Source organism: Microplitis mediator, chromosome 2, assembly GCF_029852145.1.
Source record: "Microplitis mediator isolate UGA2020A chromosome 2, iyMicMedi2.1, whole genome shotgun sequence".
Lineage (NCBI taxonomy): Eukaryota > Metazoa > Arthropoda > Insecta > Hymenoptera > Braconidae > Microplitis > Microplitis mediator.
Window position 1 is genome coordinate 23,953,194 of NC_079970.1, and position 13,598 is coordinate 23,966,791.

Sequence of the window (13,598 nt, forward strand, 5' to 3'; positions counted from 1 at the left end):
ATATTACCACTAATAGTTTAACAATTATTTATATTTTTTTTTCTAACCAAATCGGCTACGCGAACTATAAACTAAACATTTATTGTAATTTTATTCTGCCAATAAAATATGAATTATTAATTATTTTTTTTTTTATTAATTATTAATGTACAGATGTTGCAATCGATGCGAGGGAATTTGAAATTATAATCATCGCATTCGAGTTAATTAATGCGTGTCTAATCACGTTACTACAATTTCAAAAGCGAGAGAACATGATTTTTATTTATTATTACATCTGCATATTTATATATAAAAAAAAAAAAAGTCGTTGGGAATTTTCTAAAATTTGTCATTCAAAATAAAAAGATGATTTTTTTTTTATTTACCGTTATTTTTTGTAATAAAATAATTATCGGCCTTGTCAATCATAACGCGCTATAGAGCGTAAAAGTATTTACAAAAAAAGACCCATTGAGTAAAATCTGTATCCCAGATAATTTTTGAGCCGTCAAGGGTGAAATTATTCTTTCAAAAAATTTCTTCAAAATCACTCGTCTCTGCTAAAATTTTTCAGTACACAAAAAAATAATAAACACATTTTTGAAAATTCCATGCTCCAAAAAAGTCGATTTCCGGGTCAAAAATAAAACTTGATTCAGGCTCGCTTCGCCTTATTTTCCTTTGAAGTGATCGATTTGCCGACGATTTTTCGATAAGATCTCGACTTTTTCGACTTAAATTAAATTTTTTTCAACTTTTTGAACTTTTTTACATCTTAGTTTCAACTTATTTCCACTTATTCATATTTTTTCATTTTAGTTTGAACTTATTCGCCTCTACTTCGAGCACGATAGTTATTCGCCTTACTTTCGCCTTAATATATAAAAATTATTCCACCTTAGTTTTGACTTTTTCGCCTTATAATTTAAGTCGAATAAGTCTAAACCAAGTCGATTTCGACTTGAACTTGACTTTTTCATCTTAAAATATGATACTGAAGTTAGCTGACGTCTAATAATTTTTGGGTTCTTTTGAAAAAGATAAATTATAAAAAAAAAAATATTTGGAAAAATTGCACTTGTAGTTTTTTGAATTTTCTACATGTGCATTTTTATAGTTTTTGTTTTTTTGTAGTTGATTTGTTGGAAAAAAAAATCGGAAAAGTACAAATTGTCTGCTAACTTCAGGATCATTCTTAAAATTTAAGTCGAATAAGTCTAAACCAAGTAAATTTCGACTTGATTTAAACTTTTTCGTCTTAAATCGTGACTAAGTAAGCCAGTTAAGTCTAAACCAAGGCGAAAACTCAATGTATTTCATATCTCCGTAAAAAAAAGTCGAGTTAGTCTTATAAAAAACAGCTCCAAATTTCGACCTGGTAAACCAAGTCTAAATCAAGTTTTATTTTTGACCCGGGTTGCCCAAACCTGGAATTCAAAATTCATAAAGTTTGGAGCTCGGAAAAGTAGAAAAAAATTACCATAATTTTTAAAACTCTTAAATTTAATTCTCTCCAAATCTCTTTAGCATATGAATACTAAGCCGGGAAAAAATGTTAATAGATCATAACAAATAACAACAACAATAAAAAAATTTTTTTCCTGGTAAATGTTCAAAATTTCGATAAAAAAATGTAATCAATTCAGGGTTTTATTTTGGGAATATTAAACAGTTTTTGGACTGCGTAAAAAAGTTGCTGCAGAATGACGCAGTCTAGTAGATATAAATATTTTATTCGCGTGTGAGTAAATAAGTGAGTGAGTATAAACTTAAGATGTTGAGATGTACAGAAGATCGCAATAGTAGATATATACATATATGCAAATCAATGACACGATTGACCAGGAGTTTAAATATATATAAGAAAGAATGGTATTCTTAAGGTTGGTGGGTATACCTGGATTGAATTCGCAACCGGACCCCTCAAGGCTGCCTAGTTTTCCTACTCCACTGGTATCGTGCATAACAGTTAGGTATGTGGCTCTCCTGGTTCACATAAAATAAAAACTCGGTGTGTGATATTGGTGTTAATAAATATCAAAATATTAAATTAAACAGCCGATACTTATACTACTTCTTCATCTTCATCTTCATCTTCGTATTCTCTCCTCTTAAGTAAATCTCTTGTATAATATTAATATAATCCGGCTGGTGACGAGCCGAGGCCTAAGTAATTTATCAATCATCATCTCGTATTTAAAAAAGTTTATTTGCATAAACGGATAGAGGAAAACACAACTTCATAAACAAAATAAATCGACGAATTATTCAATCGGATAATTATTTATTATTTTTTATTTTTTCAAATTAAAATTTATGCCGGCGTTGTGACAGAGTAGGTTTCACTTGATATAAAGGAACAAAAGTTTGGGAATAATGCACCGCAGCCATGAAAGAAAGTTTAACTATGACTAATTAAAAATATGGATAAAAACATATAAATATACATATATATAAATATATGTACCTCATTGAATTAAAACCCCGATAAGAGCAGATGGTCACGCCAAGACGTCAAGACACACGTGCTTTATTTTCAATAGCGATGAGTCAATTCAGACTTCTCCGTAATAACAGCCGATGATTATAAATTGTAATTTTTTTTTTTATTTATCATTATTTTTTTCCTCTAGCAAAATATTGAATTATGAATAATTAATATGTGTTCATAGAAAAATATAATTATTTAAAATTAAATAAACAATTATTTTATGTTTATTATTTTTTTTTTTTTTCATTGTAACCGGCTTTGTTGGAAAAGTTTTTCTTTTAAATGTCATCGAGATGTTTGAGACATGATTCATCCCCTTCAAAAGTTTCTTCACTTCCCGCACTTGGTCTTGCATATTAATGGATGTTTTATATTATCCATATATATATATATATATATATGTGCTTATGTAAATTGTCAAACGTGTATTGTGAGTCATCATCGGACTCTGGCTTTTAATGCTCACGATTGTAAATATTTTTTATCACGCCTATTTATAAGCAACTATCAATTAATTAATAATATTATACATTCGATTATAAAAGTTTATAAATACGCCTAGTTGTGACCACGTATCAATTAGTACACAAATAAATATGTTAATAAATAAAGGAAGCTTTTAGTTGACTAAAAGATCGCAAGTATTTTATATCAATGAGATCATTATGAAAAATAAATTCTGAGACTGATTGAGCTCTGACTGATCCTCGAAAAATTTACTAAAAAAATTTTTATACCTACACTATAGACTACATATTTTTAAAAAATGTGTAAATTAATTTTACTCAAAATTTTGATTAATTAAAAAAAAATTACTCTCAATAATTTTCTTTATAATTTTCAGTTGCCCAAATTTCTCCAGTCCAATTTAGGGGAGTGAGGGGCAAAAGGGGGTACTTAAGGAAAGACCAAGTTTTCGAGGACTCAAATACACTAAATCTTTTTTGTTTAAATGAAACTCAAAGTAAATAGAAAAAATTTTCAGTTATTGTTAAAAAAAAAATTTTTCATTTTTGCGGACGAAATGGGGTACCCCCTAAAAAAGTAAAAAAAAAATTCTGGATTTTAAATGAATTCTATTAAGTTTAATTTTTTTGCAAGTAATTTACACGAAGAAAAATTATATTTTATATGATTATTGAATACAAAAGAAGAAAAACAAATTTTTAATAGTTTTTATCATAAAACAAACGTCATTAATATTTTTCAACTGACAATTAATTTTTGAAAAGGTTCAACAAAAAAAATTCAAAACAACGCTCAATCATATTTACAAAAGTGATTTTGAAATGTTTAAAATCCATTAAAAATATAAAATTTTGGGGGTACCTCCTTTTGCCCCCCCCCCCTTCCCCCTACCTCAGAAAAATTAGAGAAAAATTTTTTGACATAAATTAATTTTTCACTCAAAATTTTGATCAATTGATAAAAAAAATTTATCGCAAATTTTGTTAGCGAAATTTTGAGTAAAATTTATCTGTATTTTATCAGAAGTTGCCCGAATTGCCCCATATGTCTATTTTGCCTTATTTCAAAATTATTAAGACAAATAAGGAGTTTGTTTAGCCCCAGGCGGTCTATTTCTTGCCCCTCCCTCTCATGAATAATGAATTTAAAATAGTTTGTCGTCATTAAATTATCAAAGTGGATAATTGTAATAAAAAGGAAATAATTTTTCGAAAGTGCTGTAAATAAAAATGAAAGCAGTAAGCAAGCAAACAAGCAAACAAACTATTAACTAAACTGGCAATAAGAGTCAGTTGTTTGTATAGTAGCAGTTAGCGAGAATCGGGTCAACGCGAACACTTGTCATCAGAGAGTCTAGTATAAGTGCTCGTAGATATAGGATTGAAAAGTTAGAATGTCTTTGCTCGCACTCTTTTTTAACCAGACGAGAGTAGAAACTCTTCGTGGTGGTCGGTGAGATAACGACAACTAAACTACGAGGATGATGAGGACGAGGATATCACGGAAGACATATAAGTTATCCGCCGGTGGCGGTCGCACCGGCAATAGAAAACCTATTCAGGAACTCAACAGAACGACCCGATCGTAAATCCGAGTCATTGATGATTTCTCTGCAAACTCGCCGACGCATTGCTACCACATTCTTTCTCGTCATTAACGTGTCCCAGTGAAGGGAAAAATATCATTTTCGCTGCACCGCTGGCAGATAAAACAATAATAGTGGCAATAATATTATAACTGTTTAAAAATTACCGGGCCCTCGATGCTAATGAATAAGTAATTTCCCGAGCTATTAAATATAAATGCAAATGTTAATGCTATTTAATAGCCAATAATGTGAATAATAACCATCACACTTTACACTCACTGGTGCATTGTAGTTATTTATCATCAGCAACTCGTGTATTGAATTCAATCGATTGAGAATCAAATCAAATCGACATTACGTACATTGATTAAAGTTATGCTCATTGCACTTGTATTATATATTGTCTTATAACCAGGCGCCGTACATTCAATTCTCTTATATACATACATGTTCTTTTTCTTTCATTAATTCAGAGTTATATTTTTTTTACATCAATATTAAATCATAACAACAATAATAATCTCACGGTATCGTTTTACTGACTGTAAAATAACATCGTGCACAAGTCAATTAACTAGTTGATTAAATAAATTGTGAAATGAGTGACGAATGACAATAACTGTGAGAAAATAAGTAATGACTAAGTATAAGGGTTAACCCGCATGTCTACTCAGGACTGAGTATTATTATTATAATTATTTTTTTTTATATAAAATGATTAACTTGAATTTTCCAGTAGAATAATTTTTCTAAAATTTCCAGTGATGTAATGAAATGAATTTAGTGAAACAGTTACTATTTAATTAATCCAACATGACAAGGGATAAAAAGTTCAAAGACCCAGGCTACATTAGAGTCGACTATCGGTTAAAAGTCAGTTGATATTCTAATCATTTATAGATATATGTTTAAAAAGTATCGTTGCAATGAGATTGCGGTAGCTCATTGTAGATTTCACCCGTTGTGTATCCGCGCATTCTTACTGACCGCATCCGGCGATGCAGAAACCAGACAAGCTTTGTCGAAGCATATACATATATTTACCTCCTATACATATATATATATATATATATATATATATCTATAGCTTATGTATAGCGGCTTCATTCTTATTTTACATGGACCGTTTAACATAAAACATTGTTGATTACTTGCGCGTGTGCGGTGGCCAATGTTCACCCAACCAACTCGACAAACTCACGATACTACTTACTAATACCACCATAATCTCACCACCGTTCTCTTACATAATATTTCCGCTTGCGCTTATAATAATATACACATATGCACACATGCGCACGCAACTTTATTGCTGCACAAAATACTTACTCACAACCCGATACATTTTTTATTTTATTTCCACTCAACTCTTAAATATTTAACACTAATTATTAGATAACATAATCCACAAATTTTATCTCACGGTACCCGTAACAAAAAAAAAAAACGCAAGTATATTTATGCTAATTCTTATCGAGTTCAAAAACCGACAAAGAAAAAAAAAATATTTTAACGACAGTTATCACGTTTGACATTAATACTGTATATGGCTCTATTTAAACACCATACGTGCTTATATATACATATATATGTGTATATATATATATATATATGTATACAAGATTGATATAACGCAATAGATGCCTAACGAACGTATATCCTGTACGAGTACAATATCCGGCGATTATATAGAGACACAATACAAAAAAAAAAGTAATTTTTTTTTTTAATGTAAGTTTTTTTTTTGCTGGTAATTATAAAGCGAATTAAATGTTATTAGTTACGTCGACGGGTCGCTTAATCAGAAGACAGATTAAAAAAAATATGTATATAGAAAATAGTGTCGAGAATTTATTTACTATTATAGTTGTGTCGGTATTTACTTTAACCTCAAGTGTATATGCAGTGAGATTTAATTTGTTAGTCGGGAGCGAATTCCCAAGATTGAGAAAAAGAAATTCATAATATGGAGGTTTATTAACGACGCTAAAGACCGTGACTAACGACCACAAGTTTATGTGAAATCGAAAATTACCGTGCGGTTATTTTAAATTATTGAGTTTACAATAACAAGGACACATTTAATTAATAATTAAATTAAATATTTATGTTTATTGTTTTAAATTATTTATCAGTCAGTGAATACAATGAAGCAAAGGGGAGAGCTGAGATCATAAATGAGAACAATTGTTCAGTAAGATGTATTGTTATACCAGACAACGATTAACCAATTATCCGTGAAATTAATAACTGCAGACGTTAGTCATACATATGGTAGCAGCTGCTGCGGTCAAACGTCGGCTTATCATTCAATCAGAAGGGGAAATTTTCATTCTTAACTCAACAAATTACCAGAGATGCTCTATTTAATTAACAAACAATTCTCTTATCAACAAAATATATGAGGTATCTGACGAAATTGTCCCATCAAAATTTTTGGAATCCAAAATTAGCTCAAAATTTTTTCAAGAAGTCGACAATTTTTTTTTCCACTTAAGGGGGATAGCCACTGTGGGGATCGAAAAAATAGGTGATTTTCGGGAATTTTTTCGACTGGAATAATAAAGGAAGTTGGGGATCGGGTTTTTTTTTGTTCTATAAAGTATACATTGAAGATAATTCTCCTAAATTTTTATTAAAAAATATCATGTTGTTTCAAAGTTATAAGCATTTTTGTGGAGCACCAAAAAAATTTCCCCCACCATGGTGTCATCTCTAACTCAAAAACGGATTATCAGAAACGAAAAAACCAAACGGCGTTGTAATCTGTATGCATGTGGTTATCGTTGCACATAGGGGATTTTGAAAATTTGGATTTGAAAAAAAATGGCGACATATTAAAAATTTTTTCGTTATTTTTTCTCATTTTTTTGGATTCAAACAGCCCTAAAAAATCTTAAAAATCAAAATTTTCAAAATTCCCTACGTGCAACTTTAGCTACTGAATAGACGAATACGAAAAAAAAAGTTGCGAATCGGTTCATATTTATGTAAATTACAGATGCCACCGGTCCAAAAAAAGTAGTTTCGAGAAAAACGCGTTCAAAGTTTTTAGTCGATGCAACGGTCAGTTGACGCGCTGTCACAAAAATGACTATAACTTGAAAAATATTTGAAATTTTCATATAAAACTCTAGATACATATTTTTGAACATAATTTTATTATTTTAAATTTCACAGTGGCTATCCCCCTTAATTTTTAAAAAAATTTCAACTGGCCCAGTTTGCCCCAACTGACTTTTTTTAGTCATATTTCCATGAAATATGAAAATATTCGACGAAAAAAATTTTCTTTGAAGTAGTAGATGACATTTTTTTGCGGCCACTTTGCCCATGCCCATAAATTACTCATACTTGAACAAGTTGTATAAAACAAAATAAATAAAATAGCGTACATTCGATCTAGGTATCATTTATCGTTTACGTCATAAGATACGTCAACGTTAAGTCCAGCATAGCAGTTAGATAGCAGAGATCTCATCTGGCATCGTCATCAGTTCGACGATCGAAGGTTTCATTATACTACAATATAATATGTGATGCGATGGCACATACGACGTATGGCCCGCTCGGTCAACACACACGTCACGCATGATATCAAACGTCAGTCTATCGAAACATATGCTCCTATCCGCATTTAATTATTTTATTCATTTTACAGTTTAACCAGCACAGCATACGACGTCGACAGCTCGTAACAACCTGTCTAACGCTCTATACACCTCAACAAATATTCATTCAACACTCACCTTTTACATTTTTTATTATAATTATAATTATAATTATTATTTTATTAATGCGTGTGATTGCCGTATTTGAATACTCGAATCCGTCAGGAATTGTAATTTGAATTATAAATTATTATTAATGTATTATAAAAAATATATCCATCGAATACAATAAAAAAAAATGTATATATATTTATGTGATTAATGATTACTGATTACAAATAAGTGTCTTATCAACTTCCTCTAGCGACTCCCAAGTAACAGCTCGTAAACTAAATCTCGCTGTCGATTATCGGGTTTACCCAGATGGCTGAACACGTTATCAACTTTTTATATTATTCCCAACCATCAGTAACCCACACATGTATAAAAAACATATATATACATGTACGTTGAATAGTACAGAAGCTAAGATGCATCATCGGTGGAAACGATAATCGAATTTCTAGAAATAATCTTAACTTGTAGTCGGGGTCAAAGTCGATTTATATATATATACACGTGTATATATATCCATTAGAATGAATCACTCGTATCAGGAAAATAAAAGTTTGAATAATAGTATAAGTTTTTGTACTGTACATTATCATAATTAAATATATTTTTTGGTCTTAAAGGTAAATTTAATTATATATTTATTATTTTCTTGTGTTAACGATAATTCAAGGCGATTCTTATTAAACAGGTTGAGATTAAATGTTTTTTTTATTCAGCTTCGAGATCAACAAGAGTGTCAATGTCCTAACAAGCTTCCTTGAATAGTCATCAATGTATGTTCCACAGACAATCCGGCAATTAATTTATCCAGACTAAAAAATATATGTACATTTATTATCATTTTTATTATTATTATTATTATTATTTATGTTACTGTTGTTGTTATTGTAAATGGAGCATGTATATATTTGAATGGGAATGGGTGATGATAAAATAGAATAATGTAACTAGAAGTTGGCATGAAACAACCGTACAGGCGTGAACTGGACATTCTTCTCGTTACTCGCAAACTTGTCGGTGTCGATGTCGAACGAATTGATTTATAAAGCGAATCGCTCGGCGCCTCACCTTAATGAAGCCGGAAAGACGATTTATTTCTTCGAGTTTCACAGATCCTTCTCCCCCCTACCCCTTCTCTTACACCCTCTTTCGCGTGTAGACCTATCTCTGTACACTTTTAATGCACAACAAAACAGTCGAAAAATTTTTTTTATCTTTGACACTCCGGGTTTCACGTACTATGAATCACATTCGAGCTGTAATTCATCTTTAACTTTCAACACCGCCAATCTATATACATACATTTATATATATATAAACCGACGACTGCCTTTTGTGGATAAACATTAAAATTTTTTCGCAATCACGGTGAATCAAGTCTGATATCATGTCAGTTATAACAATGGCGATAAATTTAAATATTACAACAGTTATTGTATACATATATGTATATAAATATATACTATTAGATATATAGAGATCACACACAAAATTAATTAGGCATTGAATTAAATTTTCGGCCACTCAGTTCAAGTTTTCAGATCACGATAAATTGGCTGTCAATTGACGTCAAAAATAATTCGGTCAATTTTTGTGAAATAATTTTCGGGACAAATTGAAATTGGCGCGAAAACCGGCATTAAATTTAAAAAATGACCATTGGTCAATTGACATGTACCTGAAGGTCGGAGCGTTTTCCACGCAATGAAAATGAAAATAATTGATGAAATTTGTGTCTAAAGGCGAATTTAGAGATAGTTGGGGGTGGCCTGTAATTTTCGGGTGACGTGCGAAACATTTCCGAAATCTAGATCCATTCGATTTTGTACTTTTCATTTATTTTTTCTTATTTTCGTTCCGCGAAAAACGTTCCGATCTTCAGATACATCAATTGACGTCAGTTGACTGACAGGTAAAATTTCTTATTTGGAACAAAAAATTTAATCGATTGTCCCACTTTTAGTAGACATTTAGAATAGGGGGTAGCTTAGAAAGCAGAGGAGTAAATAATTTCAATGGAAAGTTTAATCGAAACAGCGGGAAGTTTTGGACATGACCTGAAGGGTCAGCCGTTTCCCACAATTTCCTTATATAAGGGCCCGCCGCCGCTTCTTTCCCCGTATCCATATGAGCCTCGAGGTCATCCCATCCTATTGAGTTAATGAAATTAATCAGACCTCTATTCATAAATATCGAAACTCGATAAAAGTTATTTACACTTATAAATTAAAAGAGATAAAAGTTGTTTGCTTGTGATTCGAGTCAACTGTTTGACTAAGCGGAGTGAGTAAATTAAAGAAATGAGCTTGAATGAGAGTAAACTCTGAGATAAAAGATTAAGCATTGGCACGTACTCTGCAAACTTACGACTCGACTCGACTCAATGTACTCGTATATTATATCTGTAATAATAAGCAGAGACAGAGACACAGTTCATGTCTTATGCTAATACATTGCGGATGGGTTTGATGGCAAGACAACAAGTACATACACTCTAGTTTGTATACAACTGAAGGATAATAATGTGGGTGTAACTGCACCGACACAACCCGCAAGTGTGCCCACACGGTGAAAGGATCTAATGGATTTCTGATGGCTCCACTCGCGTCACGCTTCATATGCCCACATGACTCTTCTTTGTACGCGATCGGTACCCAGTCATGTATATATAAATACAAATATAAATATATATACTTATCCTTTTTTCAGATAAAATAATTTCTCACCCCTTGACACCTACTACCCAAGAATTTTACGATTTTAAAATTATCGATTCGCCTCGAATCCGCCGCGCGATCTCTGGCATTACATCCGATTCCACGAAGATCGATTGGAGTTTAAGATAAAAACTGGACACCGTTTTTCAACTTCCGTTGATACTCGTTCGAGTAACTTTCAATAAAAATAATTTTTGTTATTAAAAATAAAATTTTTTATTTAAATCCATACATACTGACGATAAATTTTTATGTAATTTGACTTTATGATTGTTGGATATAAAAAAAAAAATATTATACGGGAGGATAAAGTTAATGGGGATTGTTAGTTGTACTGCAACGCACGATTTAAACTTTAAATTCATTTTGTGATTATTGTTGTTTGTTGATCGAGTGTTTGCTGAAAAAATTTTAACGTAAACTCGGCTCACGCTGGACAATCTTACCAGTTTTTGCGACACGATCTCGTTAAATTGAATTTCTTTATTCGTCGAAACGACCGATGAGCAATGAGAGTGAAACCTGAAGCTTTTGTTGTTTCTCTTCAAGTATTGAATGTCATTGAGAAGGAATAAAACAAATAACCATGACAAATATTCCCTCACTATTATTAAATTATCCTCTATATGTACCTATGGCTTTTTGTCTTACGTGCATTGTTTAATTTTTATAAAATACCAACCGATTAATTGTTGGTTTGCTGGAGACTGAGGATAAGACGAAGAAACCAACGGACAAATAATAAGATAAGACCATGGCAATGTGACTGAGTACCAGGAGAATGAGAATAAAATAAACAAGAGATGATTCGAATTCTTTACTCGGTGCATTGAATGAGCATCAGCTCGCGACTATCCGATGACACGTCTCGGCAAGTCAAGATCTCCCTTGTCGATTCACCAGCCGTACGAGTCGAGTTCCACCATTGGATCGGTTACTTTTTTAATCGATCGATCGATCCGACTACTCGGATCAACCAACAGACGAGTACCTTCAAGCAGAGTAAAACCCACACCAGCTTACCCATTTTCTCTACATGCTCAAAGAAATAACTCGGTTGTCAATGGGACACGTACTTGGTGAATGAATCCGAGATGTTGATACATCCAAAGGAAAACAAACTCACATCAGCATCAGGATCAGGATCGACGAGTTTCTGAACGCGCTTGTGTACAGTCAATTTTATCACGATCATGCTTTCCATATCACATGTACATACGCTTTACTTATTGCTAGTGATGTAAGGCAGAGAAATTGTCCGACAATTGACGTCAATTGACCAGCGAAAAATTTACCAACGGTCATTTTTTAAATTCAGTGCCGGTTTCCGCGCCAATTTCATTTTGCTTAGAAAATTGTTTTAAGGGGGATAGCCACTGTGAAATTTAAAAAAAAAAATTTTTTTTTTTTTATTAAATCAAAGTGTATATGTTCAAAAATATGTATCTAGAGTTTTATATGAAAATTCCGAATATTTTTCAAGTTATAGTCATTTTTGTGACAGCGCGTCAACTGACCGCTGCATCGACTGAAAACTTTAAACGCGTTTTTCTCGAAACTACTTTTTTTGAACTGGTGGCATCTGTAATTTTCATAAATATGAACCGATTCGCAACTTATTTTTTTTGCCGTATTCGTCTATTCAGTAGCTAAAGTTGCACGTAGGGAATTTTGAAAATTTTGATTTTTAAGATTTTTTAGGGCTGTTTGAATCCAAAAAAATGAGAAAAAATAACGAAAAAATTTTTAATATGTCGCCATTTTTTTTCAAATCCAAATTTTCAAAATCCCCTACGTTCAACGATAACCACATGCATACAGATTACAACGCCGTTTGGTTTTTTCGTTTCTGATAATCCGTTTTTGAGTTAGAGATGACACCGTGGTGGGGGAAATTTTTTTGTTGCTCCACAAAAATGCTTATAACTCTGTAACAACATGATATTTTTTAATGAAAATTTAGGAGAATTATATTCAATGTATACTTTATAAAATAAAAAAAACCCGATCCCCAAATTCCTTTATTATTCCAGTCAAAAAAATTCCCGAAAATCACCTATTTTTTCGATCCTCACAGTGGCTATCCCCCTTAAAAAGAAATTGATCAAATTGTTGTTGACGTCAATTGTCCATCAATTTCTCGTGGTCTGAATGAACATAAAAATAACTACGCAATAGTGCAACATATTTGCAAGCCATTGACTAAACGTAAACGGCACCTAGTTGGTATGGGTTTAGAATATTTTTCGCCTGAATTACAATGGCTACCATTAATCTGCATAATTTGAAATTGTCCATGTCGCGTTATATAAATAAATAATACAGAGACGAGTGGGGCCGGCTTTCACGACATTTACAATAACACGCGACTGCATACCCGGGACTTAAGCCATTGTCAAGTTTCCTTGCATTACACTACACTACATTTAGCAGCGTGAAATAAAAGAGGACACCAAAGTTGGTTATGTTTAATTCTATACACAGTAGAGTGTTTAAGAGCTGAGTTTAAGCCTCTACTTTAACCGAGAGGTTTAAATGTCGGGACGCGGACATTACGAGAACAGAGAGAAATTAGCTTGAGACTTAGCTGGATATACGTGGGAAGCAAAACCGTGTATAAGATACCA